Below are 6,873 nucleotides of genomic sequence, written 5' to 3' on the forward strand. Positions count from 1 at the left end.
TTCAGTGGTATATCAGGGGTGCAGTACACAGGGGTGCAGAAGCTGGTTCCCTCCCCTGAAGGGCTGCAGCGCAGGACAAAACCAGGTAGGACCTCTTATCGGGAGGTGCTTCCCCAGTACCAGGGCACACAGAGCGGGAGTTTAATTCACATCCAAGTGCTGGGGCAAAGGAGTTGGCAAAGCGAGACAGACAGCCTCATCTGTACTTGCAGCACAGTGAGGATGGCTCCAAAGGAGTAATTTGGGCACCAAGTCGTGAAGAGACTGGGGGGTCGCCATTTTTCTCCCACCACCACCAATATGGGACCTCAGGGATCGGTGTGAGGGGCCCACAGTGGAGGCAGGACCAGCCTACAGCAAACCACACCCTTCTGCACCAGGTAACTGCTTATCTACTGGAGTGGGATAGATGCTGTGGAACCAGATGGACCCCTCCTCGAGACCAGCACTGCTGCATTGCCTGGATTAATTCTAGCACAATTCTTCATATATAGATATATTCTCCACCCCATTTCTGCTTCTTATCTCTTCCCTCCTCTAGACTGGTTACTCTGGTTATTGGTTTGTTTAAACAGACATATTTAATCCATTCTCCTGATACATGTTCTACACCTTCTTTACATTCCTTTCTCTCTCTCTGGAATAACCAAGCCATAAAGTTTCTCCATCTGGGTAACTTTATCTTTGTTTCTTTATCCCTGCCTCCTTCCTTATTTTCCTTTATCTCTCTCTGGATTAAGCCTTTTAGTCTCTCTGCCTGGTCAATGTTTACTTTTCTCTTTCTCCCCACTACTGTCATTTCTCTGTATGTGATCTTCCATCACCACCGCCTCCACCCTGTTCCTTACTTGTAGCCAGTGTTTCTGGTTTTTTGCTTTTGGATTCTTTTTAGTTTTTTGTTTTTGTTTGTTTGTTTGATTTATTTCTTGTTTGCATGGTTTTTTTTCCTGTTTGTCTGTCTGTTTGTTTTCTTTTACAGGGCTACTTCAGGAACAAACCAAAGAACACCTGGTGGAGGGTCCAAAACATCACTATGAGTAGGGAAATAAAATACCCAAAGTAACAATAACAGACAGCAAATAACACTCTCCAAAAAAACACCTCCTGAAGGGCCAGGCCCTGGACACAGTATGCCCTCCCTTTAATACAGCAGTGCTTGCAGATGCAGAGCTTATAAGAAACGGAAGAATTCTCCTCAAAACAAATTCCTGTAAGAAGTGACAGCTAAAGAACTGATCAAAACAGATTTAAGCAACAAAACTGAACAAGAATTTAGAATAAAAGTCATAAATTTATCAATGGGGTTGAAAAAAGCATAGAAGACAGTAAAGAATCTATTGCTACAGATCAAGAGACTAAAAAATAGTCATGATGAATTTAAAAATGCTATAAATGAGGTGCAAAACAAAATGGAGGCAGCCAGAGTGCCAGCACGGATTGAAGAGGCAGAGGGAAGAATAGGTGAATTAGAAGATAACATTATGGAAAAAGAGGAAGCTGAGAAAAAGAGAGATGAGAAAATCCAGGACCACAAGAGTAGAATTAGAGAACTAATTGATTCAACCAAATGGAACAACATCCATATCATAAGACTTCCAGAAGAAGAAGAGAAAGAGAAAGGGGATGAAGGTATACTTGATCAAATCATAGCTGATACCTTCCTCAACTTGGGGAAGGAAACAGGCATTGAAATCAAAGAGGCACAGAGAACTCCCTTCAGACATAACTTGAATCAATCTGCATGACATATCATAGTGAAACTGGCAAAATACAAGGTTAAAGAGAATTATGAAAGCAGCTAGGCATAAACAGGCCTTACCACACAAAGGTAGACACATAGGGGTAGTAGCAGACCTATCTACTGAAATTTGGCAGGCCAGAAAAGAATGGTAGGAAATCTTCAATGTGATGAACAGCAAAAATATGCAGCCAAGAATACTTTATCCAACATGTCTGTCATTCAGAATAGAAACAGAGATAAAAGTTTTCCCAAACAAACAAAAACTGAAGGAATTCATTACCACCAAACCAGCCTTACACGAAATTCTAAGGGGACTCTGTGAGTGAAACGTTGCAAGAACCACAGAGTACCAGAGACATCACTACAAGCATGAAACCTACAGAGAACAAAGGATTCTAAACCTTTATCTTCCAATAATAACACTGAATGTAAATGGGCTAAATGCTCCAATCAAAAGACATAGCGTATCAGTATGGATATAAAAAAAAAAAAAAAAAACAAACAAACAACCAAGACCCATCTATTTGCTGTCTACACAAGACTCATTTTAGACATGAGGGCACCTTCAGATTGAAAGTAAGGGGATGGAGAACTATCTATCATGCTACTGGAAGTCAAAAGAAATCTAGAGTAGCCATATTTATGTCAGAAAAAACTAGACTTTAAATTAAAGGTTGTAACAAGAGATGAAAAAGAGGATTATATCATAATTACAGGGTCTATCCATCAGGAAGAGCTAACAATTACAAATGTCTATGCACCGAATTTGTAGTGCCAAAATATATAAAACAATAAATCCCAAACATAAGCAACTTACTAGTAAGAATGCACGGGACTTTAATACTCCACTTACAACAATGGACAGATCATCAAGACAGAGAATCAATACAGAAACAATGGCCCTAATGATACATTGGACAGATGGACTTGACAGATACATTTAGAACTCCGCATTCCAAAGCAACAGAATATACTTTCTTCTCGAGTGTACATGGAACATTCTCCAAGATAGATCACATATGGGTCACAAAACAGCCCTAAGTAAATATAAAAGAATTGAGATCATACCATGCACACTTTCAGATCACACTGCTATGAAATGAAATCAACCACAGGAAAAAGTCTGGAAAACCTCCAAAAGCATGTAGGTTAAAGAACATCCTACTAAAGAATGAATGGGTCAACCAGGAAATTAGAGTAGAAATTTACAAATATGTGGAAACAAATTAAAATGAAAATACAATCCAAACCTTTTTGGATGCAGCAATGGCAGTCCTAAGAGGAAAATACATTGCAATCCCGGCCTATCTCAAGAAACAAGAAAAATCCCAATTACAAAATCTAACAGCACACCTAAAGGAAATAGAAGCAGAATAGTAAAGACACCCAAAACCAAGCAGAAGAAGAGAAATAATAAAGAGCAGAGCAGAAATAATATAGAATCCAAAAACACAATAGAACAGATCAATGAAACCAAGAGTTGGTCTTTGAAAAAATAAACAAAATTGATAAACCGCTAGCCAGGCTTCTCAAAAAGCAAAGAGAGATGACCCAAATAGATAAAATCACAAATGAAAATGGATTTATTATAACCAATCCCTCAGAAATACAAGCAATTATCATAGAATACTATGAAAAATCATATGCCAACAAATTGGACAACCTGGAAGAAATGGACAAATTCCTAAACACCCACCCACTACCAAAACTCAAATGAGAAGAAATAGAAAATTTGAACAGACCCATAACTAGTGAAGAAATTGAATCATTTATCAAAAATCTCCCAACAAATTAAAGTCCTGACCAGAGGGCTTCCCTGGGGAATTCTACCAGACATTTAAAGCAAAGTGAATACATATCCTTCTCAAACTATTCCAAAAAATGGAAAGGTAAGGTAAACTTCCAGTCTCATTCCATGAAGCCAGCATTACATTGATTCCCAATCCAGACAGACACCCAACAAAAAAGTAACTACAGGCCAATATCCCTGATGAATATGGATGCAAAAATCCTCAACAAGATACTAGCAAATGGAATTCAACAGCATATAAAAATAACTATTCACCATGATCAAGTGGGATCCATTCCTGGGCTGCAGGACTGGTTCAATATTTGCAAATCAATCAATGGGATACATCGCATTAATAAAAGAAAAGATAAGAACCATATGATCCTGAAGATAGATGCAGAAAAAGCATCTGCCAAAATTCAGCATCCTTTCTTAATAAAAACCCTCAAGAAGGTCAGGATAGAAGGAAATACTTAAACATCATAAAAGTCATTTATGAAAAGCCCACAGCTAATACCACCCTCAATGGGGAAAAACTGAGAGCTTTCCCCCTGAGATCAGGAACACGATAGGGATGTCCACTCTCATCACTGTTTAACGGTCTGTAAACAGTGTTCTTTAACAGTTTAGCATCAGCAATCAGTTAAACAGTGTTGTTTAACACTTTAGCATCAGCAATCAGACAACAAAATGAAATAAAAGGCATCCAAATTGGAAAGAAGACATCAAATTTTACTTTTCACAGACGACATGATACTATACATGGAAAACCCGACAGACTCCACGAAAAGTCCGCTAGAACTAATACGTGAATTCAGCAAAGTAGCAAGGTACAAAATCAACATACAGAAATCGGTTTCATTTTTATACAACAATAATTAAGCAACAGAAAGACAAATAAAGAAACTGATCTCATTCACAATTGCACCAAAAGCATAAAATACCTACGAATAAACCTACCGAAAGATGTAAAAGATTTGTGTGCTAAAAACTATACCAACCTTATGAAGGAAATTGAAGAAGATATAAAGAAATGGAAAAACATTCCATGCTCATGGACTGGAAGAATAAATATTGTTAAAATGTCAATACTACACAAAGCAATCTACACATTCAATGCAATCCCAATCAAAATTGCAACAGCATTCTTCTCGAAGCTAGAACAAGAAATCCTAAAATTTGTATGGAACCACAAAAGACCATGAATAGACAAAGTAATATTAAATAAGATAATCAAAGTGGAAAGCATCACAATCCCAGGCTTTAGCCTCTACCACAAAGCTGTAGTCATCAAGACAGCATGGTATTGGCACAAAAACAGACAAATAGACCGATGTAATAGAACAGAGACTCCAGAATTGGACCCACAAATGTACAGCCAACTAATCTTTGACAAAGCAGGAAAGAATATCGAATGGAAAAAAGACAGTCTCTTTAACAAATTGTGCTGGGAGAGCTGGACAACAACAAGCAGAAAAATGAAACTAGACCACTTTCTTACACAATTCACAAAAATAAACTCAAAATAGATAAAGGACCTGAATGTGATACAGGAAACCATCAAAACCCTAGAGGAGAAAGCAGGAAAAAACCTCTTTGAACTCAGTCACAGAAACTTCTTACTCAACACATCTCCAAAGGCAAGGGAATTAAGAGCAAAAATGAACTCTTGGGACCTCATGAAGATAAAAAGTTTCTGCACTGCAAAAGAAACAACCAACAAAACTAAAAGACAACCGACAGAATGGGAAAAGATATTTGTAAATGACATTGGACAAAGGGCTAATATCTAAAATCTATAAAGAGCTTACCAAACTCCACACCCAAAAAATACAGGATCCAGTGAAGAAATGGGCAGAAAACATGAATAGACACTTCTCTAAAGAAGACATCCAGATGGCCAACAGACACATAAAAAGATGTTCAACATCACTCATCATCAGGGAAATACAAATCAAAACCACACTCAGATACCACTTCACACCGGTCATAGTGGCTAAAATGAACAAATGAGGAGACTATACATGCTGGAGAGGATGTGGAGAAACGGGAATCCTCTTGCACTGTTGGTAGGAATGCAAACTGGCACAGCCAGTCTGGAAAAAGTGTGGAGGTTCCTCAAAAAATTTAAAAAAAGATCTACCCTATGACCCAGCAGTAGCACTGCTAGGAATTTACCCAAGGGATACAAGAGTGCTGATGCATAGGGGCACATGTACCCCAATGTTTATAGCAGCACTTTCAACAATAGCCAAATTATAGAAAGAGCCTAAATGTCCATCAACTGATGAATGGACAAAGAAAATGTGGTTTACATATACAATGGAATACTACGTGGCAATGACAAAAATGAAATCTGGCCATTTGCAGCAACCTGGATCTAACTGGAGGGTATTATGCTAAGTGAAATAAGTCAGTCAGAGAAAGACAGTTACCATATGTTTTCACTCATATGTGGATCTGGAGAAACTTAATGGAAGACCATTGGGAAGGGGAAAGGGAAAAAAGTTACAGAGAGGAAGGGAGGCAAAGCATAAGAGACTCTTGGATACTGAGAACAAACTGAGGGTTGATAGGGGTGGGGGAGAGGGGAAAGTGGGTGATGGGCATTGAGGAGGGCACTTGTTGGGATGAGCACTGGGTGTTGTATGGAACCAATTTGAAAATAAATTATATTGAAAATAAATAAATTTATGATTTTCAAAAAAACCTTACTGATCAAATTTGGAAGTTTGTAAAACAATAAATTTTATCTGAAAATTTGATATAAAATGTGGAAAGAAATAAACATTTATTGTGTCTTTCCTGAATGTATCACATTATGGAAATACTCAAATAGTGGGTAAAGGAGAAGTTATTTTTCTTTACAAATGATTTGCAACTAAGTTCAATGTGATAATATTTGAATTTTTCTTAACATAAGCTAAGATAGCCATATGATGATAATTGTTGAAACCAGGTGATGGATCCATGGTTCTTTATACTCATCTGTGTACTTTTGAACATGTTACAATGTATCTGTAATAAAAAGTTTTAAAAGTGTTAAAAAATCTTTTAAAAAATACATTACCTAGCTCTTCCTTAACAATTGAAATTTCTCCTTAAAATAATATTTCCATTACTCTTTCCATCCAGAATTTTATACTAATTTATTGAAATTGTTCCTCTGCAAGTCCTTTATTGACTCTCATTCTTCCCAGCAACAAGTATATAAATAAATTGAATTATATTTTATTTCTTGTAACCATAAAACTTTGAAGTTTTCATATTTTCCTTCTGGATTTTCCTTCTGCATTGTTTTTCAGTACTCATTCAAATGATGTATTTTTTAACTGAAGGACAA

The sequence above is a fragment of the Panthera uncia genome (assembly GCF_023721935.1).
Source record: "Panthera uncia isolate 11264 chromosome B2 unlocalized genomic scaffold, Puncia_PCG_1.0 HiC_scaffold_25, whole genome shotgun sequence".
In the NCBI taxonomy this organism is placed as follows: Eukaryota; Metazoa; Chordata; class Mammalia; order Carnivora; family Felidae; genus Panthera; species Panthera uncia.